The sequence below is a fragment of the Urocampus carinirostris genome, chromosome 10 (genome assembly GCF_059441175.1).
Source record: "Urocampus carinirostris isolate Australia breed hairy pipefish chromosome 10, RoL_Ucar_1.0, whole genome shotgun sequence".
Classification (NCBI taxonomy): domain Eukaryota; kingdom Metazoa; phylum Chordata; class Actinopteri; order Syngnathiformes; family Syngnathidae; genus Urocampus; species Urocampus carinirostris.
In genome coordinates, this window is record NC_142358.1 from 42,092,587 (window position 1) to 42,119,567 (window position 26,981).

General features: G+C 41.1%; 1 protein-coding gene across 1 annotated transcript in view; it reads left to right on the top strand.

The window, feature by feature from the left end:
* The first annotated feature begins 14,088 nt into the window (after nt 1-14,088).
* The window catches only part of robo2 (roundabout, axon guidance receptor, homolog 2 (Drosophila)), a 553,890-nt gene continuing 540,997 nt past the window's right edge, over nt 14,089-26,981 (top strand). Inside the window, exon 1 of the mRNA XM_088345887.1 lies at nt 14,089-14,201. The gene's annotated coding sequence lies outside the window, so the exon portion shown is untranslated. The remainder of the gene's footprint in view (nt 14,202-26,981) is intronic.

A 26,981-nucleotide genomic window follows, 5' to 3' on the forward strand; every position in this document is an offset into this window, starting at 1 on the left:
CGTCCCGTCCTGTCTGGTATCGACCCCATCTGTCCGATATCAACTCTGGCAATTGGTATCGATCTCGTCGGCCTCTGGCTTCCTATCATTCCACACCAGACTGCTGCCTAACGTGCATGACTCCCTATTTCCTGTGAAATAAAAGGCTTGTGTGAGAAACGTCACGCGTTTGGGTCCTGATCCTGTTCTGGTTCATGACAATTCCGATGAAAAACATTAAACCCATCTGCAAATAATATAAAAACATATAGCTGATACAAGTGAGTTTCCTTCGCAGGGTGTCTGGGTTCTCCCTTAGAGATAAGGGGAGAGGCTCAGTCATCCTGGAGGGACTCTGTGTAGAGCCACTGCTCCTCTGCATTGAGAGGAGCCAGTTGAGGTGGCTCGGGCATATGATAAGGACACTTCCTGAAAGCGCGGCGGCGCAGTGGTTAGCGCTTGTGCGGCACAGTTCATGTCATGGGAACCTTCTGCGTGGGTTCAAATCCGGCTCCAGACTTCCTGTGCAGAGTTTGTATGTTCTCCCCGTGCCTGCGTGGTTTTCCTCCGGGCACTCCGGTTTCCTCCCACATTCCAAAAACATGCATTTCAGGTGAATTGGCCGGTCCAAATTGTCCCTAGGTGTGAATAAGCGAATGAGTTGTCTGTCCCCGTGTGCCCTGCGATTGGCTGGCAACCAGTTCAGGGTGTCCCCTGCCCACTGCCCGGAGATGGCTGGTATGGGCTCCGGCACCCCCGCGACCCTACTGAGGATAAGCGGTGCAGATAATGGATGGATCGATGGAAACTAGATGGGAACAAAAGTAGAAACCGATATTAAACAACGGGACTGACAGGGTTCATATCAAAACAGGATATCGAAACTAAACCGGACAAACTAGACAGAAACAAAACTGGAAACCGAAATTAAACAGGACAAAATAAACGGGAACAATACCGGACAGGGAATACCAACAAGAAACAGGACCGAGTCAAAACCCATGTCTTGCGGGGTAGAGGTTCGTTGACGGACTGACAAAGGAAGAATGAGAGCACTGAGCTGAACAAACGAAAAGCCAATCCGTCAATGAGCCGCATCTGGCGCCACTCAGGCGGGGCCAATTGGGCGCCATGGCAACCATGACATTTTGGCTGGGATGGGCTCCAGCCCCCCCGTGACCCTACTGAGGATAAGCGGTACGGCTGATGAGATGAGATGATGAGACTTCCTGAAAGCCTCCCTCGGGAGGTGTTTCGGGCACGTCCCACCAGCAGGTGGCCCCGGAGATGACCCAGGACACGCTGGAGACACTATGTCTCCAGGCTGGCCTGGGAGTGAGCAAGAAGAAGTGGCTTGGGGATAGGCAGGCTGCTGCACTCAAGTGGAACAACTACACCAAGCAGTTTGACTTCAGTGCTTTTTACTTCTCATCCGGTATTTCCCGAAACGTCCTTGAAGCTAAAAGAAAACAAAGCGGGTTCCACAATATACAAAACGGGAACAAACGCACACAACTCACTCCCACAAACGCACCCTGCCATAAGGGAAATAGCAATGTTACATAAACTGACACGTGTTTCAATGCTGCTCCCACACAAATACTTTTTTTCTCTCTGTTTTTGTTTTGTATTTGCTCGCTTTTGTGGGTTTCCACTTACTCGGTCTTCCAATTTTTCGTGTTGTTAGGGGAAAAAAAAATATTACAAATGTTGTTCGAATGAGTCATCTGACTCCATTAAACAAACACAAACTTTATTCTCCTAACAATGCATGCTCATTTGTTAATTTTAGGGAACACTATTGACGAGAGACAGGCTCTTCCACACGGGGGGGGCAGATTTATTCTCTTAAATTATTTATTAAGCGAATTCCGTCGAATTTAGGCGAATTATTGTTGAATTAGTCTAATTGGTCTTCGTCCAGCCTCCCATCTCTCGTCTCTGCTCCCGTCTCTCTCTTCCGTCTTCCGTCTTTTTGACACGTCGGCAGACCAGGAACTCCCCACCTTGTCCGACTGGTGCGTCACGAATGCCCCCCCCATGGGGCAGGTCAGGTGCCAACTTCACCTCCTCCTCGCCGAAAGACGCCACCATGTCTAAAGGACTCACAACAAGAAAGCTTATCAGAGCACTTGTCTCCTTTTCCCGCGTCATGTCATGAACCAGGACGGAATCTCGGACCCAATTGCGTTTGTTTGAAAGGAATCTTTATTAGAGAGAGTTGTCGGAACTGGCTTTGGACGCCGGCGTTTGTCGGTCATCAGCCGCTTCGGACGGAATGGCAGTTCCGTGACAGGTAGGTGGAATCGGTACAGCTTAGCGGGCAGGTCGATGGCCAGGGCGGGAGAGCAGGTCGAAAACGTGGAACGGAAACGGGTCAAAAACAGAAGGCAGAACGGAATCAAGCAAGAGTGGTGTTTGGTACTTCGTAATCAGGCAAAACACACAGGAATACAGAAGTACGGTCTGACGTCCTTTTCTGGACGCTGACCGCTTAAGAGGAGAACGTAAGCCAATCAGAGAGCGCGCTCCGGCGCGCCAAAAGATTCGGCAGTCACTTCAGCAATCATGACACGTCAACCCTTGTCCCCGTTCTTGTTTTTCTGTAAACATCATTCTTGTCCCCAAGCCTTCCCTGGGAAAAATCCCCACTGCATTCAGCAAATGTGATTTATAGTCAAATAAATACAATAAAAAATCCTTCAGTATATCAGATGATCTCTTATGCTATTATCTTCTCCCTCAACAAGCATTTCTCTTCCAAACGAGTGCTTCTTAACACTTACTTCTCCTTAACATTGCTTTTTGCCTGCTGAAGTTATATACTATTTTATACGCAGTTGTATTCCACATATACTCAAAAACACTTGTCCTAAGTTTGACCTCAGCCTTGAGTCCAACTCTCCAGAAGGGTGTCGTAAACCGCATTTTCTTTGGAATGCGTCTTTTTTTTTTTTTTTTTTTTTTTTTTCTATTTATTATTTTTCAGCCAGTATCAACCATCAACATGATATCTACCGGAAATCATTTTGTCACGCGAAGCTATCGACGTGACTCGTCGCCTTCGATCGGCGCCGGGTTTTTAGACCCAACTGCTGTGTTGGGAGTCATTAGGTGACCAAACCCCCCAATTCCAACCCTTAATGCCGAGCGCCGAGCAGGGAGACAATGTTGTAAGTCTTAGGTATGACTCGGCCGAGGCTTGAACCAGCGACCTCCCAGTCTCGGAGCGGGCGCCCTACCATCTAGTCTACCGAGCTGTGCAGATAACAACGACTTATCACTTTGCCTGGGGGCAAGGGCGATGACAACCTTCTTCCAAGCTTCAAAGGACTATTGGGAAATTTGTATCCGCAGCTTGGTTATTGGGCGTGAACATGTGTCATAAAAGTGGGCAACCCTGGAAGCCCCCGTCGTCTTCCTCTACACACGACTGTAATTTTGGCTCAGGTAGAAAGATCCAATTTGTTCAACTCTTTGATTCTGCTAAATAAATTGATATATGGACTATACTCGTCGTACGGCTAATATGCTCCAACTGTAAGGGTTTACACATGCGAGGTGTTTTCGGAATCAGATTTCAGTTTAATCTACGTTGAAACCTCACACGGCCAATGTCATGGTTCGGCGCCTGCAGTGCCTCTTTTCTCCAAAAGGTGGCAGGATTGCCCCATTTTTCAGTCCCCCTCACTTTTCCTCTACCCGGTTGATTCCAATGAGACAATTAGCCAACTCTACTATAAATACCCCAGGCTCCCACCTCATGTTACTGGATTGTTTTAATTCCTAAAGACTTTCACTTGCCAATATGACCCCGTCTTTCAATTCCCCCCTTGTTCTAAGTTCACCCATCCTCCACAGACTCCGCCGCTATGCCGCAAGTGACGCTATCCAAGCGAAAGAGGAGCAAGAGCAGTGCGAGGAATCGAATAGACTGAACCATTTCAAGGCAGTGGGGTATTTCTGATAATGTCATTTTCGCATTTTTTGTTTTGTTTGACTTATTTATATTTTAGCAAGCGTTTTTCATTATATTTAAGCCTGCCATTTATTAAAGAAAATAGAGTTTATATAATACTTGGGGGGTGCTTGGGTTGAATTTTGAGGTGCTTGAGCACCCCTAGAAACAGGCTGATTACGCCCATGATAACAGCGTTAGAGAATATTGTTTAAATAGGAATTAAGACGTGCTATACTGCAATCTAAGACTTTTTTTTTAGCTGTGGGTTTGAAATATCAGCTGGGGCATAGATTTAATTGAGTGAATGCTGCCCTCTAGAGGCCAATACGTGCCATTGACTTATACAACTAGAATGGATTTCGATATCAATTTTTAGACACTGACAAAAGTTTGCGTATAAAATCATTCATTTAACGATAAAAAAAAAACAGAAACCCAACTCCACAATATTGATGCACTAATTAGATCTAAAGGAAAAAAACATGGACAGTTTGGGAAAAAGAAGAGAAAGAGGCACAAACAAATGATACATTATGGCTGAAAATATGAGCAACACAAAACTAGCTCGCAGGTAACAAAACATGAAAGGCAATTATCATATAATAATAATAATAATTTCCTTGTATTGTCATTCTGTGTAACAATGTACACAGAACGAAATGTCGATTGCACCTGACCCGTTGTAGCGAGCCGATGAAAGTCAATAAATAATAAATAATATTGATAAAAACCAATTAGAGTTTGGGCTGGGCTATAAGAAGAACCCAAAATCCCCTTTTCTAACTATTGACACACTAACTAAATGTAAAGGAACAAAACATGAAAATAATTGGGAAAGTGGCAGAAAGTGGGCCTTTTTTGAGAAAACTCGCGAAGAAACGAAAAATAAATTATGGTAGAAAAGGTAAGCATGAAGAAAAGGGAAAAACTAGCTCTCAGTATACAAATTGCAGTTTGGGCTCGGGTAAAAGAAAAAACAAGAATCCCTTCTTCTAAATATGGACATCTTAACTAAATCTAAAGGAACAAAACATAAAAGTAATTTGGGAAAGAAGAGAAAGTGGCACAAAAACTTCCTATCTTGAGTCGGCTAGCGAAGAAACAAATGATACATTATGGACGAAAAGATGAGCGAAACAAAAATAGCTTGCAGGTAACAAAACATGAAAGAAAATGATCATATAAATCAAAGTCAATAAATAATATTGATAAAAATCAATTAGAGTTTGGGCTAGGCTATAAGAAGAACCCAGAATCGCTTCTTCTAAATATTGACACACTAACTAAATGTAAAGGAACAAAACATGAAATTAATTGGGAAAGTGGCAAAAAGTGGGCCTTCTTTGAGTCAGCTCGCTAAGAAACGATAATATAAGAATAAAACAAGAACCCCTTCTTCTAAATACGGACACCTTAACTAGATGTAAAGGAACAAAATGTCACGGTTGCCATGGCGCCCAATTGGCCCTACCCGTGTGGCGGCTCGTTGACCAATTGGCTTCCCTTCTATTTAAGCTCAGTGCTTTCTCTCACCCCTTCCTTGTCAGTTTGTCAAAGAACCTCTGCCCTACAAGAAGGTTTTGACTCAGTCCTGTTTCCTGTTGGTATTTCCTGTCCGGTATTGTTCCCGTCTATTTTTGTCCTGTTTATTATTCTCTCCAGTTTTTGTTCCCGTCTAGTCTGTCCTGTTCAATTTCGATATCCTGTTTCATTATCAATCCTGTCTGTCTGTCCTGTCTGGTATCGACGCCATCTGTCCGATATCTACTCGGGCAATTGGTATCGATCTCGTCGGCCTCTGGCTTCCTGTCTTTCCACGCCAGACCGCTGACTAACGTGCATGACTCCCCATTTCCCGTAAAATAAAAGGCTTGTGTAAGTAACGTCACGCGTTTGGGTCCTGATCCTGTTCTGGTTCTTGACAAAAAACATAAAAATAATTGGGAAAGAAGAGAAAGTGGCACACAGTGGGCCTTTTTTGAGACAACTCGTTGAGAACCAAATGATACATTATGGTGGAAAAGGTGAGTGAGAAAATGGAAATTAACTCTCACTGTACAAAACCTGAAAGGACGACGATGCAGGAGATACTGTATAACCACCAGTGGACTGAACAATCACGTGAGTGCCATGATGACAAGATAGTGAAGTGTAATGTCGGAACATTAACTGAGTCTAACTGAACATAACATTAAAGCCAAATCTTAAAAGACCAAATAAACAAGATAAAAGGCAAGATGAAGAAGTCACTTTTGATCAATACAATTATTTTGAAAATATGCATTCAATAAATACAAAAAAATCAAATAATATTCATTCACAACAACAATTCAGTTATACCGTTTGTCAAGACCAGAACAGAGACAGGACCCACTTGCGTGACGTTTCTCTCAGTTTTATTGGAAGAAAGGAAAGGGATGTACCCACGATCCAGTGATCGCTGGACGCGGGAAGCAGGTCACTCTGAATGCAGAAGTGGGACTTCTGTGGCGAGCGATGGCACTGTCGGGAACGGAAAAACGGGTCAGTCGCCGGGACAGGAGAGCAAAACACGTGGTCGGGATCAGAAACGAGTCGAAAGCCAGGAGAGGAGATTATATGTGGTCAGGATCAAAAAACAGCGTCGAAGTCGGGAAACAGACGGAAGTTAAAAAAGTGGGAGTCGGGGTCGAAAAGCTTGCCTAGAGTACACTGAGGTTCGCAGACGGACTGACAACAGGTGACAGGTAGACGTGGGTTTGAATAGGGACACCATTGATAATAATAGATACATAAATAAAATAAAATGTCATTTGTATTCAATTTATTTGAAAAAATTAACGATTTTGCTCATATTTAGGATGACTTACAACCCCCTTCAAAAAAAAAATCATACAATATAATTTTTTTTCAATATTTCTAATTTTAGTGATTACCTATCATGCCGATAAAAAATATGAATTTCACGGTGTTGCTAAATTTCAATATTAAAACCCCCAAAAATGTCATGATTACCGATGTGATGCACCTGTGCAAGCCTTTTTCGACCCTGACCCTCTCCTGTCCCGTTTTGCTCCCGTTTGTCTCCGGCTTCGACCCGTTTTTGATCCTGACCACGTCTACTCTCCCGTCCCGGTTTTCGACCTTTTTGTCCCCGATCACGTCTACTCTCCTTTCCCGTCTTACAATTCGCTTCCGATCCGGACCACGATTTTGCTCCCCTGTCCCGGCTACTGACCCGCTTTTTCCGTTCCCGACAACGCCATCGCTCGCCACAGAAGTCCCACTTCCGCGTTCAGGGCAACCTGACGACCTGATCATGGGCACACCCCTTTCTCTCTCTTCCAATAAAACTTGTGAGAAACGCAACGCAAGTGGGTCCTGTCTCCCTTCTGGTCCTGACAAAAAAGTCCAATAACACGTACAATAAAGGAAAAATAAAAATATAATGAACAGCATGATTTTGTTTATTTTCAAAATGATCTGACTAAAAATTATTACGATTGAAAAAAGGAATACTTCTAATTTTAATTATTTATGTACCTATAGGGAAAAATGAATGTGTTATGAACCGGAAGAGGGTCAGGACCCAAACGCGTGACGTTTCTCACACAATCCTTTCAGTTTACGGGAAATGGGGAGTCATAGACGTTAGGCAGCAGTCTGGCGTGGAAAGAGAGGAAGCCAGAGACCGACGAGATCGATAGCAATTGCCCGAGTAGATATCGGACAGATGGGGTCGATACCGGACAGGCCGGGACGGACAGGATTGATATCAAAACAAGGTATCGAAATTAAACAGGACAAACTACACGGGAACGAAAACGGGAGACAATAATAAACAGGACAAAAATAGACCGGAACGAAACTGAAAACCAATATTAAACAGGAGAAAAACAAACAGGAACAATACCAGACAGGAAATACCAACGGGAAACAGGACCGAGTCAAAACCCACGTCCTGGGGACAGAGATTCGTTGACGGGCTGACAAAAGAAAAATTACAGCACTGAGCTTAAATAGACCGAAAGTCAATCTGTCAATGGGCCGCAGCTGGCGCCACACGGGCGGGATCAAGTGGGCGCCATGGCAACCGTGACAGAATGCCATGATTTTTCTCATTTTGCGCATAGTTTTATACGGCAGATCATTTCTCCTCATTCAAAGTATAAATTTTGTGAAAAGGGTTAAAGTACATAACAAAAACAATACTTATATATCAAGATAATTTTAATAAATATGAATGTATTGTAATAAATATTCCAATTAGACGGTATGTTTATGTATTTTTATTACCTTTTATTATCAGTGTATTAGATTTCGAATGGAATCGTTTCACACTTTTTTTAACACTCAGAATCCATGTTATAAAAACTGATGAATCATTTAGAAATATGAATCTTCTCATTTTATAAAATCAGATCTTATGTCAAACTTTTATTTTAGAAACTAGTAGGAGTCCAAAAGCCTCATTTAATTACACAAATTTCGACCTATTATTATTATTTTCAAAGTTTTTTAATTCGGAACCCTTTCCATACATTTTAAGAGTGATATGTTGGGAATGTTGTTCTGCACTTTGACCGCCAGATGTCAGTGTTTCCCTTTGATTCTTCACCGTCCTCCCTACCCATCTTTCTTTCCGCATCCTTTGTTTGACATTTTCCTGTAAAAGTGGTGAAGTGTCCCCCAAGCACCGCCCCCCCCTCAGCATCTTATTTTCGTTTTACTGCCATCTTCAACAAATAAATGGCGCTGGGACTGAAGATTTTGTTGAAAAGGACGTTTTGTCCCAGAAAAGCTGAAATGGCGCACTCGTCTCTAATATGTTGAACGATATTAGTTCGATGTTTGTGTAGCATTTGATTAAGAAGGAAGGAGAATGGCGGGAAGGACAGAAGGCAAGGAAGGAAGGAAGGAAGGAAGGAAGGAAGGAAGGAAGGAAGTAAGGCAGGAGGGATGCCAGGAAGGAAAAGAAAGAAGGAGGGAAGAAGGAAGAAAGGAAAGAGGGATGGCAGGAAGGACAGAAGGGAAGGAAGGAAGGAAGGAAGGAAGGAACGAAGGAAGGAAGGAACGAAGGAGAGATGAAGGGAAGGACAAAAGGCAAGAAAGTAAGAAAGGAAGGAAGGAGGGATGCAGGAAGGACAAGAGGGAAGGAGGAAGGAAGAAAGCAAAGAGGGATGGCGGGAAGGACAGAAGGCAAGAAAGAAAGGAAGGAAGAAAGAAAGAAATGAAGGGGGGATGGCGGGAAGGACGGAAGGCAAGAAATTAAGGAAGTAAGGAAGGAGGGATGGCAGAAAGGACAAGAAGGAAGGAGGGAAGGAAGGAAGGAAGAAAGGAAAGAGGGATGCGGGAAGGACAGAAGGCGAGAAGGAAGGAAGGAAGAAAGGAAGGAAGGAAGTAAGGAAGGAAGGAAGGAGGGATGGCAGGAAGGACAAGAAGGAAGGAGGGAAGGTAGGAAGAAAGGACAGAGGGATGGCAGGAAGGACAGAAGTAAGGAAGGAAGGAAAGAAGAAACAAAGGAGGGATGAAGGGCAGGACAAAAGACAAGAAAGTAAGGAAGGAGGGATGGCAGGGAGGACAAGAAGGAAGGAGGGAAGGAAGAAAGAAGAAAAGAAAGAGCGATGGCGGGAAGGAAAGAAGGCAAGAAAGTAAGGAAGGAAGGAAGGACAGGAGGACGGAGGGAATGTAGGAAGGAAAAATGGAAAAAGGGATGGTGGGAAGGACAGAAGGCAAGAACGAAGGAAGGAATGAAGGAAGGAAGGAAGGAAGGAAGGAGGAAAGGAAAGAGGGATGGTGGGAAGGACAGAAGGCAAGAAGGAAGGAAGGAATGAAGGAAGGAAGGAAGAAACGAAGGAGGAATGGCGGAAAGGACGGAAGGCAAGAAAGTAAGGAAGGAAGGAGGGATGGCAGGAAGGACAAGAAGGAAGGAGGGAAGGAAGAAAGAAAGGAAAGAGGGATGGCAGAAAGGACAGAAGGCAGGAAGGAAGGAAGGGAGGAAGGAAGGAAAGAAGGATGGAAGGAAGGAAGGAAGGAAGGAAGGAAGGAGGAAAAAACAAGGAGGTTGAAACTAATGGAGGAAATAAGGAAGGAAGCGATGGAGGAAGGAAGGCAGGAAGGACAAAAAGGAGGAAAAATGAAAGGAAGCGATGAAGGAAGGAAGGCAGGAAGGACAAAGCAAGGGAGGAGAGAAGGGCAAAAGGAGGGAAGGACAAAAGGAATGACAGAAGGAAGGAAGCGAGGGAAGAAAGACAAACGTAACTGCACAAATATTGTATCATGTAAGAGTATATACCAGTATGTAATCTGAAAAAAATATGTGTTATACAAAAAGCAACAGATATTTCATGATTGCCAAAATGAAGACACCTGGGGCAATTGTTTGACCCCGACCACGTTCTAATCTCCGGTCCTGGCTGACGACCTGTTTTTCTATCCAACTACGCTACGATCTCCCGCTCCGGAAGATCCACTTCCGCATTCACAACACGCTCCGATCCCTGCTCGTGTAACCAGTATCCCGTATCGATCCCGTCTGTCCCGTCCATTCTGGTATTTTGCTGTTGTATCCAAAATCCGGTATCGATCCCGTCTGTCCTGTCCTGTTTCGATCTCTTCTGCCCAGCGATCGCCGAATCGCTGGTGTTTCTGTTCCTCCGCATGACTGCCCGTTCCCGGAAAATAAAGCTTGTGTGAAAACGTTACGCGTCTGGGTCAACCGTCTGTTCGGGTTCTGACATTAATGTATGTAGCTTATAGCTTTTGAACAAAAATAATAATGATAATACTTTATAACACTGTTATCCCCAACACTGCTTATTTTAACGGAAATTCGTCCCGTTAATTGCTGCAATTTGGTTTGCAATAGTGCTAAATTGGACAAGAAAAGAGTAAACGGGTGACTTACCGGAGTTAATGAAGGACGTTTTGAGTTTGTTCGTCCGCTTCAAAAATCCGTTTTTCCCGATGAAAACGTAATCGAAAAACGCTCATTGTTTTGCCAACTTTGGCTTCCGAACAAAAAACCGTCAACAAGACTATCAGCGGCGAAGCAGAACCTCCCGAACCCAAAAGCATTCTGGGAAAATGGATGCCAAGTTAACACCCCCCCGGCCCCCAATTACCAATTTGGCAAAAAAATAAGTGTGATTCCACAATGGAGCATTCCTCTCCTTCTCAATGTCCTTTTGACTCCTTTTCAACAAAGTATCGTTCTTTACATCTTGTGCCCATACCCGTTAAATGCACTGCAGCATTGCTTTAAAGGGACAGTATGTATTAACTGGTTCTGCTTTTAGCATGAAAATGGTACTTATCGCACCCAACTGAGCCCCAAATGTGAGTGTTGTCAAGTCCTGTGATTTTTTTTCAACAGTTTCCTTTCCTCGCCAGTTATGTAAGCCACTTTGCTGCAAGCTACGGCTTGCCGCCAGCCACTATTTTTATTGTTAAGCATCTCTGATTAGTCCTTCAGTATCATTAATGGCTAGTTATGAAAGCAAGTATTCCCATGTTCTGTCATTTAGGCATCCTTCACTTTTTTTCACTGTTTTCTTCTCTAACCACTTAGAAGAGACTTGCCTTCAGGGTATGCTCCTGCTTCATCATTCAGTGTCACTCGCCGTCCGCAGCCAGTCATGGGAGTTGACATCGGCGATTCCAATATTTAGGCTTCCTCCACGCTTTTTACCACTGTTTCACTCTCTAGCCACTCATGTTATCCACTTGGCTGCAAGCTACATCTTGTCGCTAGCCACTATTGTTATGGGTAGCTGCTCCTGCTTCATCTTTCAGTGATACTTGCCTTCAACAGGTAGCCATGCAAGTGAGGATTTCTGGATGCCATGTTTACAGCTTGTTATCCACTGATTTATTCTCTAGCCACGCATGTTGGATACTTGGCTGCAGGCTCTGGCTTGCAGCTAGCTTCTATATTTATTGTTACTATTATCATTTAGTGCCACCTGCCTTGCAAAGCTGGTCATGCAAGCAAAGGTCACCAAGTCCTTTGGTATTTTTTACTGTTTTCTTCTCTAGCCACTTACGTGAGCAAGTTAGCTGTAGGCTAAAGCTCGCTAATGGCAGCTATATTTATTTTTAATATTTCCTGCTTTGTCCTTCAGTTTTATTTGCCTTCCGTAGCTGCTCATGAGTGAAGACCTCACTGACTCCTGTGATCCGGGCATCTTCCATTTTTATTCAACTGTTTCCTCCCTTAGCCACTAATGTTAGTCAGCGGCTGTTGTTAGCCACTCTTGCTTCGTCATCCAGTGTCACTCGCCTTCCACCGTGGGTGAAAATTCCTTATCATCACTATTTGCTTGACCGCAGTTTTTTATCAAAAAGCAAAATCAGCTAACGTGAAAAAAAAATGATGACAAAATGTGGTCGACTAGCCTACTAGCATGGCCGTTTGTACGGACTCTCGGGGCTTTCCAAAATCAATGAGGGCTTCAAAAAACAGAAAGCATTTCCGTCCCCGAGCTGCAAGGCTGGCAGAACAGACTAGGCATTTCTCAGAATCAATCAGAACTTGCAGAATCTCACAGAAGTCTCAACAAAGTTTAACAGGTATAACAAACGATCCAGCAATGCACCCTTCAAAGGAACGAGTTTAAATACTGTCAAGAAGCAATCGGTCAATGCGAGTCAGCCCGTGTCCATGGGCGGGGCCAGTTGGGCGCTATGGCAACTGCGCCAGACATGACACAATATCAATGATATTTTGGAGGGGAAATATAGATCATGGTCTCACAGAGCAGACTTTAGAAAATTGCGTCTTTTATTTTGAAAAACATTAATTGTGACTAATTACTTTATTTTTAATATTGGACACCTGCAAAGGAGAATGCAGAAGAAGCCAGTCAGTAATACTTTATATTTTTGTTGTTGTTTTGATTGTTTTGCACCGTTTACATTGTCACTGTCGGCCAATCATGTTGTTGTTCTTTGATTCCCACACCCTTTAGGGCAGATGTGCTTTTGTAACTTAAAGTACTCAGGGGAAGGCCTTTAAAACAGGTTGGAATTTCTCAAGTTTTCTCTCCCTGTTCTCCTTGCAAGTTCAAAATCAGTTGATGTCCTCTCTCCTTATTTGGAGTGATTACTAGTTTTACATTTATGTTCATTTTAATAACATTTTTTACCATTTTAGTTTGGCGGGCCCTATCACAAAAACTGATGGCTGCATATGACCCACGGGTTGTAGTTTTTACACCCTTCGGCTAAAAAGAAGCACATTATTTACAACATTAGCCAAAAACATCATTTCAATTGAGTGGATTGTGTTCTGCAGCAGACAACACACAATAAATGCTGTCACGGGGGCAGGTTGCGGAGGGCTTTTTGTGTGTAGGTTTGTGCATCAGGGGCGTTACCAGAGGGGGGGGGGGGGGGGTTCAGGTGTGGTCAGTGCCCACCCATGGACACGCTCTGCAAACCCAAAGAAGGATGGATGTAGTAGTGAGAACTGTCTGGGAAAAAAAAAAAAAAAAAAAAAAAACTAAAAGAAAAAGAAAGAAAAAACGAGAGGAAAGAAGCAAAAATGAGTAAAACGCTTGGAAAAAGAAACAAAATAATAAAAGAAAAACAGTAAAAGAGAAAAAAGAAGAATACAAAAGCAGGAACAAATGAAGAAAAAAGAAAAAAGAGAAACCTAGGGAACAGCAGACTTTTGAGACTCCTTGTGATAAAGGGCATCATTAGTTTGAACACATTTATTGACACTAATAACAGCAAACAAACAATGTGAGGTTTTAACAACCCTTCTCGACAATCTTCACAGCAATCAAGCATATTCACAATTTCGTTATAGATGTTTTATTTTGTACTACTAGTAGATACTAAATCGTACACACTGTCCCTTTAAAGTCATATTAAACTGATAAGGAGCCAGTGAAAGTTGGAGTGAAAATTAAATTGTTAAACTTTCACGTCCTAGTCATAAGTCTGACTATTTCTTTTTGAACCAGTTGCAAACTTTTGATGGAAAACAATCAGAGAACAACAATATTATTTTGTTTTTGTTTTGAATAATTTCGCTGCGTCATAGCATAGTGAGTGACAGGTATTCAGCCAATGATATATAGTGTTACCTTGCGCTTCACAGCCAATCATAGATTTGATATCGCGTATCGGCCCGCCTACACATAGCGGGCGTTCATTAGGACAGCTAGCAAGCTAACAAGTGCGCCCGCTAATGTAATCAACTTAAAATGGCGGAACGAACATTTACACACACATCTGCTCACCAAGCCAAAGTAAGAACCCTCGTGACAAGCAGGTACATATTATGTATATTTTCATTTGTTCTTTTTTTTTTAAATGGTCAATTAAACTCGGCAGCTCACATTTCCATACCTGTCCATGCCCTTACAAACTCGTATTTCCCCTTACAGAATACAAAATAATCTTAAGCCATATTTTTTTTCAAACATGTTTATTCATGTAGTTTAACTAGTTATATTCTTCATGTGTTTCGTTATATCATATATATTTTTCATTAACATTTTGTTGTGAGACCCAGAGTTGCTCGACATGAATGAGATTTATTATAAAAAAGTTCAAAAATGAAGTCGCTTGGATGTTCACTGTAGAAGGAAACAATACATGCAAATAGAATTAAGTAGAATAATACATTCTTATTCAAATTATGAATTCATTTTCTGCATTCAATTATTGTTGGTAATATACTGATAAAAGGGATAGCTACAAACCTGTCTTTTTTCATGTTCTCCTTTTATACTTCCTTTTTTTCTTAATTTCTTTATACAACATAATCATTCGTAATATAATGCATCAAAGCAAGGGAGCCGTTTGAGAGCTGGCTCTCTTTAATAAGTTGAGCCAAAAAAGCAGGTTCTCTAAAAAGAGACGGACTTCATTTCACTACACAACTACCACGGAATGATGCATGATGGGAAATCCCCAGGCGGCAGACGCATGCGCACAGTAGCATCAAACCACTCACTTCGTTTGCAACGAAAAAACACTATACCAAGATAGAGGCTACCGCGGCGAACTCGTTTGACTTGATTGATTTGACGTTTCGTGATCGTCGGTGTATACCGGATGGTACCCATCATTGCGTTTTTCCGTACAGATTTTCTTGTACGTCGTACACGTCTTAAAATGCATAATAAAGGTACTTTGTACAGCAAAAACTTACAGGTTGACAGGTATGCATTTCTTTATAACCTTATCTTCTCTGTTCCTTTATCTTCTTGGCTCATACCTCACTGTGAATGTAAAACTGGAGTGTCATGCCCAATTTCGTTGTCACAATATGTTAACCCATTTTGTAACAATGACAATAAAGGTATATTCTATTCTATTCTATTCTATTCTATTCTCCCGGGTTTTAAAAAGACTTAAGACTACTTTCATGAATTAGCAAAAAATGTTATTGCAATTATATTTTTTTTTTTATTTTTTTTTAATAAACATTTGTCCCTTTTAGTTTTTTTCCTTGCTTAAGGATTTCATGTTTCCGTTTTCTGTTGACAAATCTCACGATGGTCGCCTTAGATCGGTTCTCACCTCTTGTTAATTGATGGCATGCTTCTATGTCCTCAGCATTGATGGATATGCCTTTTTGGCTCATAAAAGCAATGACCTGTTGCTCAGCAGAATCTTTATCAGCATCCGTTGCAATATTTTTATTTGCCACAGCCTTGGCATAGGTCCGAGGTTTAATGTCCAGACCAGTGATAATAATGTCATTTATCCTGGTGTACTGTTCCAGATCTGCTACTCGTCCTTCTAGGGCAATAATCCTCTTGTCTTTCTCCACGTTTTCGTTTTTTAGGTCTTTGATTATTATATTATATGTATAATATTATATATTATGTTGGCTGTGTAAACAGTAGTCTTACCATACATTTCCACTCAGGGTACCTATTATGGGCTGTGTATAAAAAAAAAAATATTTGGGATTCTTCTTTGGTGGGCCCTTATTGAAAAGACTAACGGCCACATGTGACCCACAGACCCTACTTTCCTCACACAATGACTAACAGGCATCACCATTTTTACATTAGCCAAAAATGAAATGGTGAGCTTGGTTTGCAGTTATTAAATTCGGGTTCTAAGCAAACCGAAGCATTTAAGACTTCTTTTATAGATTAGCCAAAATATTACGAGTAATTATATAATATGTTTGCCTTGGAAACATTAGCGTGCACTCAGGCTACTTATTTTATTGTATTCGGAATCTGACTAATCCATCCAATCCATCTAGTTTTGCTACAATTTTATCTTTTTTTTTCCTATCCAGAAAAATAACAAAAATCATTGCTTTAAATGGTCAAGAATTATCTACTAAATGATGTGCATGATTTGTACTTGTTTTAATTATTTAACATTCTAGCTTTATAAATATAATAATCAAATCATTCAAATATGCAAAATTATGTGCACAACTTTTTCTTTGTTGAATAAGTTTTTTGGTTATGCAAAATAGGAAAATAATCATTAAAATCAGTTAAAATATGTGCCAAATGTTCTGTGTTTAAAAGGGAGAGTGTGAAGCACATTGTAAAGCGCTTTGGGAGGTCTTCATTGACTTGAAAAGCGCTATAGAAATCCACTACATTACATTTTACAGAACATTGTATTTGTATAAAATCTCCTGTCTGTCTGTCTGTCTGTGCACTGGTTAGCGCGTGTGTGGCACAGTTTGGAGGTCGTAAGATCAAACCTTTCTTTGTGGAGTTTGCATGTTCTCCCCGTGCTTGCGTGGGTTTTTTACGTGCACTCGAGTTTCCTCCCACAATCCAAAAACATGCATGTCAGGTGAATTGGCCGGTCCAAATTGTCCCTAGGTGTGAATGAGTGAGCGAATTGTCTGTCTCTGTGTGTCCTGCGACTGGGTGTCCCCTGCACCGCTTATCCTCAGTAGGGTCGCTGGGGTGCTGGAGCCCCTCCAAGCTATCATTGGGCAGTGGGCAGGGGACACCCAGAACTGGTTGCCAGCCTATCGCAGGGCACACAGGGACGGACAACTTTCTCGCTCATTCACACCTAGGAATAATTTGGACCGGCCAATTCACCCTAAATGCATGTTTTTGGAATGTAGGAGGAAACCGGAGTGCCCGGAGGAAACCCACGCAAGCAGGGGGAGAAACTACAAACTCCACACAGGAAGTCCGGTAGCTGGATTTGAACCCATGACCTCAGAACTGTGCCCTACACGCGCTAACCACTGCACTGCCGTGCTGCCCATGGATATACATATATCATGATTTTTTTTTTAAATGTTTTTTGATAGGCCTGATTAAAGAGCCTGACAGCCTCATGTGGCCCACGGGCCGTAGTTTTCGCATGCTGTGCCTGGGTTTCAAGCCAACAAAAGCATTTAAGACACTTTTATATCTCATCTCATCAGCTACACCGCTTATCCTCATTAGGGTCGCGGGGGGGCTGGAGCCCATCCCAGCCATCTCCGGGCAGTGGGCAGGGGACACCCTGAACTGGTTGCCAGCCGATCGCAGGGCACACAGGGACAGCCAACTCATTCGCCCATTCACACCTAGGGACAATTTGGACCGGCCAATTCACCTGAAATGCATGTTTTTGGAACGTGGGAGGAAACCGGAGTGCCTGGAGGAAACCCACGCAAGCACGGGGAGAACATACAAACTCCACACAGGAAGTCCGGTAGCTGCAACCCATGACCTCAGAACTGTGCAGCACACGCGCTCCACTGCACTGCCCATGGATATACATATATCATGATTATTTTTTTTTTGATGGGCCTAGTTAAAGAGCCTGACAGCCACATGTGGCCCACGGGTCGTAGTTTTCGCATGCTGTGCCTGGGTTTCAAGCCAACAAAAGCATTTAAGACACTTTTATAAGTTAGCAAAAATATATTGATAGCAATTACAGTATACGATGTGTTAGCTTTGTATGCACGAGCAAGTGAGCATAAATATGCACTCATGCTCCTTATTTTGTCTGCTTAGAATTTCAATTGGGGAAAAGAGAAATTTTTCTATTTATAATTGAATCAAGCCGAGAACTGAATTAATTCGTTCTTTGCTTCCACTTTGCAGAAAAAAAATCCTCAATTAATTATTTGTATCATTACTACTGACAGTGATGTAATAGAGCAGCAGAGGAGACATTTTTTCCAACTCGAATTTCTTCCGAGTAAAGTCGTCAGCGTTCAAAAAGGAAATTGCGGACGGTTGAGACAATACTCAATTGAAATGTCCTTCTCCATCAGCGCCCGCGATGCATCCGACATAACAATCCGACCGTTGCCGGAAAAGAATTTCCGTCAAACCGTGAAAGGAAGACAGATTTTCTCGTTTATGACAGGTTTGATTATAGCTTGGTCTCAAAATTGGAGGGAGGCCAAAAAAAGCTTTCTGTTCTTTTCCCAAAACTTGTTTGCTTAGTTTTGGATTCTAAATACAGAACACAGGAGACAAGTGAGAGAAGAGAAAGAAAAAAAATGGATAGATTGAGATCAAGAGAAATAGAGAGTGAAAAAAAAGACAGAGTGAGAAGAGAGGAATAGAAAGAGGCAAAACAGGAAAAGAAAGAAAATAGATTAGAGATAATAGAGAAAACAAAATAAAGTGCAAGAAAGATACAGACAGAGAGTGAGAGATAGAGAGTGAAAAAAGAGACAGAGAGGGACAGAAGAGGAGAGAGATTGAGAGAAATAAAGTTAAAGAGAAAGAGAGAGCAAAGAAAAAGAGAGAAAATGAGAGAGCGATAAAGAGAGAATAGAAAGACAAAACAAGAGTACAAAAATAAAAACAGAAAGGAGAGAATGAAAGAAAAAATTAATAGAGAGACAGAAAGAGAATAGAGAATGTAAGAAAGGAGATGAAGAGAGTGAAATTGAGAGTAAAAGAGAGCAAAATAAAGAGATAAAAATGGGGAACGAGAGAGAGACAAATAGAGAGTGAACAAGAAAGTGAAAGGATAAAAACATGAAATACATACAGAGAAAGGGACGGAGGGTGAAAGAGAGAGAAATAAAGAGAAACATAAATAGAGTGAAACCGAGAGAGTGAAAGAAAGAGAAAAGGGAGCAGAGTGCAAACATTGGAGGGAAAGAGACCGATTGAAAAAGAGAGAAGAAGCGAGGGAAAGAAAAAAGAAATCGAGAGATAAATACACAGAAAAGTGGAGAGTGAAAGAGAGAAAAGGAGACAGTGAAAGGGTGAGAAAGAAAACAGAATAAGACAAAGACACAGAGATGCCAAAGAGCAAAAGAAAGAAAAATAGAGACGGATAGAAAGAAAGAAAAAGAGAAGAAATAGAGGAAAAAAAAGGACTTAAGTCTTTCTTATCACTTTTTCCGTGCTAAATTGTTGTCATCTTTCACATTTAAAGCTAGCATTGTGTCCGAAGCTACCGTCAGTTTTCATGATTAAAATTAACATTAAAAACTTAAGCTCAAAGCTACCTTTGTCTTATGCTAAAAAGTCTTTTATTATGATGAAAAATATCAACATGTTTTTCAGATTTTTCTTTTTAATGTAAGTTGTGTTGGGAATTAAATATTAATTATTGTTCGGATTAGTTATTTGACTCCATTAACCAAACATAACCTTCATTCACCTAACAATGCATGCTCATTTCTTTTTGTGAAAAGACAAGAGACCGGCATTTCCACCCGGGGGCAGATTTAATTTCTTAAATAATAAACTAAGTGAATTCCATCGAATTAGTCTTCGTCGAGCCTTTTCTCTTGATTGTCCCTCTCGTTTTCCTCTGATATTCTGAAGTCCTTCCGGCCCAAGCCTTTTTCCCAAGCTTGTGTGTCGGCACCTCCCATGGGCGGGCCAGAGACTCCCCACGTGGATTCCACCTCGTCTCCTCTATGTCTGGACCCCGAGCAATTATCAAATCGGTGCCTGGCCTCCTGTGTCTTGGCCTTCTCCGTCAGACTCCTTTTATCAACACAACTAAACAAAACATTCGCATTCAGAACGGTGTGACCTGAAGCTCACCCAGTGAGAATCTTCATTGCACTCGATAAATGTAATTTTTATATGATCGTACAAAATATTAAATCCTTCAGTTGTCTTCTTTCACATCAAGAGCGAGTGTGTACCGTAATCTGCTGTGGCTAAAATTAGCGGTAGACATTAGCTAGTTTTGTCTTATCATAGAATAGAATAGAATATACCTTTATTGTCATTGTTAGAAAATGGGTTAACATATTGTGACAACGAAATTATCACATTCGGAGTAGTCTTTTTTTGAATTATTTATTTGACGATTATAAATAATAATAAATAATATAATAAAAATAATATAACAAATTATAATAATATAATATTATAATACAATAATTATAATAATAATATAATATAATATAATAATGATATATAGAAATAATATATAATAATAATAATATATAATAACAATCATGATATAAGAATATAAGAAATATAATAATAATACAAAAAATTAGCTAGTTTTGTCTTGTCATGTCAACACTTGGAATAGTCTTTTTTTGAATGATTTTTTTGCCGATAATAAATAATATAATAAAAGTAATATTATAACAAATTATAATAATAATATAATATGATAATATAATAATGATAATAATATAATAATAATAACAATAATAATAATATATAATAATAAAGATAATGATATATTATTATAATAATTATTAATAATAATATAATATAGTAATACAATAAAAAATTATAATAATAATAGAATAAAAAATAGTTAGTTTTGTCTTGTCATGTCAACACTTGGAGTAGTCTTTTTTTGAATGATTTATTTGCTAAATATAAATAATAATAAATAATATAATAAAAATAATATTATAACAAATTATAAATATAATATAATAATGATAATAATAATATAATGATAATAATAATATATAATTCTAATTATAATAATTTATCATAATAATAATTAATAATATAATAATATAATAACAAATTATGATAATATTATAATAAAAAATTAGCTAGTTTTGTCTTGTCATGTGAACACTTGGAGTAGTCTTTTTTTGAATGATTTATTTGCCGATAATATATAATAATGATATATTATTCATAGCATTCATTCCTTTTCCGAGCTGTTGAAAAATAACCCGAAAGCACATTTTAGGTCTCAAATTTTATGGTGAAATTGTATTCAAGCCGAGTCACGTACCGCGTTAATAATGTATTCCCATTTTTTTACCTGCTATATAATTACAAATAGCCCAAGGACGAGCCTGCCATTCGGTTCTTATTGCCCACAAAATAGCGTGTCACTCATAAATAATAGCCTGAAGGTAACACAGCCCTTTTTGCTGCTTTATTATTCCTTTTTTTTTTTCCAGAGAATTTTTTTTCCCATACATCCCCATTGCCGACATCTTCCGTTCTGATATTAAAAAATATTCCGCCGCACTTAAAGTTGCAAAAGCAATACATTAAACATCCGCGAGTAATAAGTTGTGTTTGTTTCAGCGGAGTCCATATGAAAAATGTAATATGGAGTATCTCCCGAGGTTATTAATATTGTGCATGTCGGGCACTTATTCTGAAGGGTGGATTTTTTTTTTTTTTTTAGAGTGAAGATGTGTAATAATTCAGTGGTCCTTTTAACATATAATGGAGCTGAAGCTATAGCAAGCGGCCAGGGGGCTCAAGAAGGAAACAGTAGAAAAATATATCCCGGGACTCTGGTTCAGTTGTGTGTGCTGAAACCAAATCGAAAAATTCCCAAGCCTACTATTTACTCATGTGAGCAAGAATTAATTTAAACCATCAAGACGATATAAAAGCTGCTCTTACACTCTGAGTGGCTGAAAAGAGCCAATAAATGGAGTTGATCGGAGCTTGTGGAGCTTGCAAGATATAAGCTACTAAATGGGCAGTATTAGATTTCAAGAGCAAAGCAGAATTTGTCAAGCATCGGGACCTTGAATCACGGAACTATGCAACATTGCTTTCAAGCTACTGTTGGCTAACATGAGTGGCTAGAGAAGAAAACAGTGAAATATTCGGAAATAGCTGTGGAAGGTGATTTACATTAGGGCTGCATGATTTTGGGTTTTTTCAGACCTGTATTCCATTTTCGATGCAATTTTCGATTTTACAAGCAAAGTGCAAAAGCTACTAGCTGTCGCGTTTGTTTTGGTGGACATTCGTCAAAGGGCCGTTTGACTGACTGGCAGCCTATCAGAGTCGTTGCACAAACTTTCCTTCGCCTTTATTGGTTAGTGCCTTTCAAACTTGCTTCTGATTGGCCGGAGCCGTGAGAATTTTTGTTCGTCTAACACTCCATCACTCGAATAACAAACTTGCACTTGAGAAAACCACAGTGTTTTGCGATTACACTATCGCAGTACGTCACATCGCGATGTTGATTCGATTTCGGTTAATCGTGCATCCTTAATTGACATTGAAGGATGAAGCAGGAACCGCTTAAAATAATAATAGATGCTAGCAATGAACCATAGCCTGTAGCCAAGTGATGAACATGATTGACTAGACAATAAAACAGTGGAAAAGAAGGACGATGACCAAACGATGCGAGTTGGCGACCATCACATTTAGGGCTCAGCTGTTGAAAGCGATTGGCAGTGTAGGACAAAGCAGGAGCAGCTCACAATTATATTGGGCAGCTAGTGCCGAGCCATAGCCTGCAGCCAAGTGGATTACATGAGTGGCTAGAGAAAGAAACTTAGGGTCAACCAGTGGAATATGTCTGAATAACAGGGTTTGGCGACTATCTCTTGCAGAGCTCAGCCGAGGACGGTGATTGAAACTAAAGGATGAAGCAGTATCAGCAAACCATAACAATACCAGCTAGCGAGGAGTAATAGCCTTCATCCAAGTGGCTAACATGAGTGGCTAGAGATGGAAACAGTGTTGAAAAAACTGGAAGATGCCTGATTAACAGGACTCAACGAGCATACTTGGAGCTCAGCAGTGACGGTAAAGGACAAGGCAGTAGTAGCTAACAATACGAATAGCGACAGTCCATAGTCTGCAACCAGGTGGCTGATACCAGCTACTAAAGGAGAAGAATGAATGAATTCATACTAAAGAAGGAAACGGTGGAAAAAGAACTGGAAGATGGCCAAAGAGGACTAAGGGACCATAACAATCAGGGCTCAGCAGTGGACGGTGAGAAACAAAAGTAAAGAGCAGGAGCAGGTTACAATAAGAATAACAGTTTTGTGACAAGCAATAGCCTGCAGCAAAGTAACCAACAGGAGTGGCTAGAGAAGGATACAGTAGGGAAAAAGATGCCTGGATGACAAGACCTGGCTAATTTCAATTTTGGGGCTCTGCTGTGGAAGGGGAGTGACACCAAAGGACAAATCAGTTAGTAGCTAACAACATGAATAGCGACAGTCCATAGTCTGCAACCAGGTGGATAATACCAGTTACTAAAGCAGGAAACAGTGGAAAAAAGAAGTGGAAGATGGCCAAAGAGGACTTGGAGACAATAACAATCCGGGCTCAGCAGTGGACGGTGAGAAACAATAGTAAAAAGCAGGAGCGGGTCACAATAAGAATAACAGTTTAACCTGCAGCAAAGTAACCAACAGGAGTGGCTAGAGAAGGAAACAGTCGGGAAAAAGATGCCTGGATGACAAGACTGGGCTAATTTCAATTTTGGGGCTCTGCTGTGGAAGGGGAGTCACATCAACGGACAAAGCAGTTATTAGCTAACAATATGAATAGCGACAGTCCATAGCCTGCAACCAGGTGGATAATACCAGTTACTAAAGAAGGAAACAGTGGAAAAAGAAGTGGAAGATGGCCAAAGAGTACTAGGAGACCATAACAATCAGGGCTCAGCAGTGGACGGTGAGAAACAAAAGTAAAAAGCAGGAGCGGGTTACGATGAGAATGACAGTTTAGCCTGCAGCAAAGTAACCAACAGGAGTGGCTAGAGAAGGAAACAGTCGGGAAAAAGATGCCTGAATGATAAGACTGGGCTAACATCAATTTTGGGGCTCAGCTGTGGCTGCTAGGTACTTATTAATTGAATCAATGATGTTTTATTACAAAAAAACTTTATTTTTTACACCACTAGGCGGTTGCCGTTTAATACATACTAGTACTATAAAGCTATAATCCTTACCAGCTAAAAAAAAAAACAACTCAGCACTGACAATCCAAAAATAAAACGCGCAAGGCAGCAAATAATTCCCAACAAGCCACAATTGACGAGGTCGTCCGACATTCGCCAGCGGACTGTAAATACATAATCTCGCTAGCTAGCGCGCTATTGTTTGATGCGAGCGGCGGAGCGTGTCGGCTGCCAGGCGCATTTTGCTTTTTGATTTTCTCTCCAAACAGAATGTCATCATCATTAATCAGAGCGGGCTTTTGGGGCCTTAATTTGATGAATGGCGCGTTCGGGACGTGAGCAAACAACATGCCGACGTGTCGTTTGTCAACAAAATACGATGTTAAAAATAATACAATGTTAAAGTTCATCTTGCGGCCCGAGGATAATTCATGATGGAAATGTCAAAGGAAGTAAATCATTGAGGGGGAAAAGAAGAAGATTGACACCTTCTGGTGGGCTTTTGCGATCAATCACTGGCGGTTTTTAGTAGCGTAGCTTCCCTCTGTTGTTGACAAATTATTTTTTGCGCTTTTGCTGGCCTTTTAGTAGCTTCTCTGGCTAGCTGCTAATGTTAGCTTCTTTCAGTAGCTCTGACCAACTCCAGGTAGTCACTCTTTTTAGTCGCTTCGGATACTGACAAATTCTTGTTCACGCTTGCAATCTTTTACAGGCCGTTTTTGTAGCTTCACCCGTTAGCTGCTAATGTTAGCTTCTTCCAGTAGCCCTGACCAACTCCAGGTAGTCGCTCGTTTCAGTCGCTCCGGATACTGACAAATTCTTGTTCACGCTTGCAATGTTTTAAAGGCTTTTTTTGTAGGTTTTCCCGTTAGCTGCTAATGTTAGCCTCTTCCAGTAGCTCTGACCAACTCCAGGTAGTCGCTCTTTTCAGTCGCTCCGGATACTGACAAATTCTTGTTCACGCTTGCAATGTTTTAAAGGCTTTTTTTGTAGGTTTTCCCGTTAGCTGCTAATGTTAGCCTCTTCCAGTAGCTCTGACCAACTCCATATAGTCGCTGTTTTCAGTCGCTCCGGATACTGACTAATTCTTGTTCACGCTTGCAATGTTTTACAGGCTTTTTTTGTAGGTTTTCCCGTTAGCTGCTAATGTTAGCCTCTTCCAGTAGCTCTGACCAACTCCAGGTAGTCGCTCTTTTCAGTCGCTCCGGATACTGACAAATTCTTGTTCACGCTTGCAATCTTTTACTGGCCGTTTTTGTAGCTCCACCCATTAGCTGCTAATGTTAGCCTCTTCCAGTAGCTCTGACCAACTCCAGGTAGTCGCTCTTTTCAGTCGCTCCGGATACTGACAAATTCTTGTTCACGCTTGCAATCTTTTACTGGCCGTTTTTGTAGCTCCACCCATTAGCTGCTAATGTTAGCCTCTTCCAGTAGCTCTGACCAACTCCAGGTAGTCGCTCTTTTCAGCCGCTTTGGGTGTTGACAATTTCTTGTCCAGATTTGCAATCCGGTCAGCCTCTTCCAATCGCTCTGACCAACTCCAGCTATTCAGTCTTTTAAATTGGTCCGGGTGTTGGCAAAGTTTTGTTCTCTCTTGCAATTCTTTTTTTTTTGTTTTGTTTTTAGTAGCTTCTTCAGCTTGCCACTAAAGTTAGCCGCTGACACTGGCTTTGACCAATTCCAAATAGTCTCTTTTTTTCAGCCGCTCCGAATACTGACAAATTCTTGTTCACGCTTGCAATCTTTTACAGTCCTTTTTTGTAGCTTCTCCCATTAGCTGCTAAAGTTTGCCTCTTCCAGTAGCTCTGACCAACCTCCAGGTAGTCGCTCTTTTCAGCCGCTCCGGGTGTTGATAATTTCTTGCTCGGATTTGCAATCCTGTCAGCCACTAATGTTAGCCTCTTCCAATCGCTCCAACCAACTCCAGCTATTTAGTCTTTTGATTCAATTCTATTGAATCGCAATACTTTTAGAATCGCAATTATCGAGAATCGTGATATAAATCGAATCAGCACTTCAGTATCGTGATACAATCGAATCGTGACCAAAACACATTGTCCCACCCCTACTAGATAGATAGATACTTTATTCATCCCCAAAGGGAAATTCACATTTCACACAGCAGTATCATGGTGTTGAAAAATAAAATAATAAAATAAAAGATATAAAATACAAAAACTTTACTCCCCCGGGTGGAATTAAAGAGCCTCATGGCATGAGGAAGAAATGATCTCCTCAATCTGTCCGTGGAACAAGACTATGACAGCAGGCCGTCGCTGACAGACCCCGCTTTACGCTTAAATGACGAATATCCAACAGAATCCACAAACACTGGTGGTAAAAAGTGGCCCAAAAAATCGTTTTGATCATTTTCTCAACCGCATCAAGCTTTCTTATTCCACTTTTGTTTCCTCTCTTCTTAACACTTCACACCAACCATATTGAACAGATGCACGAGATATTAAACAATCCAAATCCTAACAAAAGCCGTCAATCCAAACGTAACCGGAGCTCTTGTGCGAGGCGTCCATCGGGAATTCCGAGGGCGAGTCCTTATCGCGGAGAACTTGAGGAAGGTGACGTGGAGAAAAAGAGTGACGGGCGATGAGGGACACCAGAGGTGTCAAGGTTGCTTGGCGAGGACACCAGTAACACGATCTGACAGGTGATCTCGCCAAAGGGGAAATAGAAAGGACGTCAAAGTGACACCGGCAGAGCTCTTGTGTCAAAACGGAATGCGGGGTTCCAAAAAACGACAGCAGACGGATCGAAATAAGCGGCTTTGATGAACAAATGGTGGAGGATCGTCACGCCGAGTCAGATGGTCTAGACCAGGTGTCGGGGACTATTTTGACCCAAAGAACCATAGAAGCACAAATATCTCTTTTTTTTCCGAGAATGCGGCACAATATAAATTTGAGACACAGACAAAAGCTAATTCTTCAGCATATTTCATTTAACCCTTTTTCTGTTAACTGATTTGATAAAATCTATGAAATGATGATACTGCCAGAGCCTGTTTACCATAAAAATA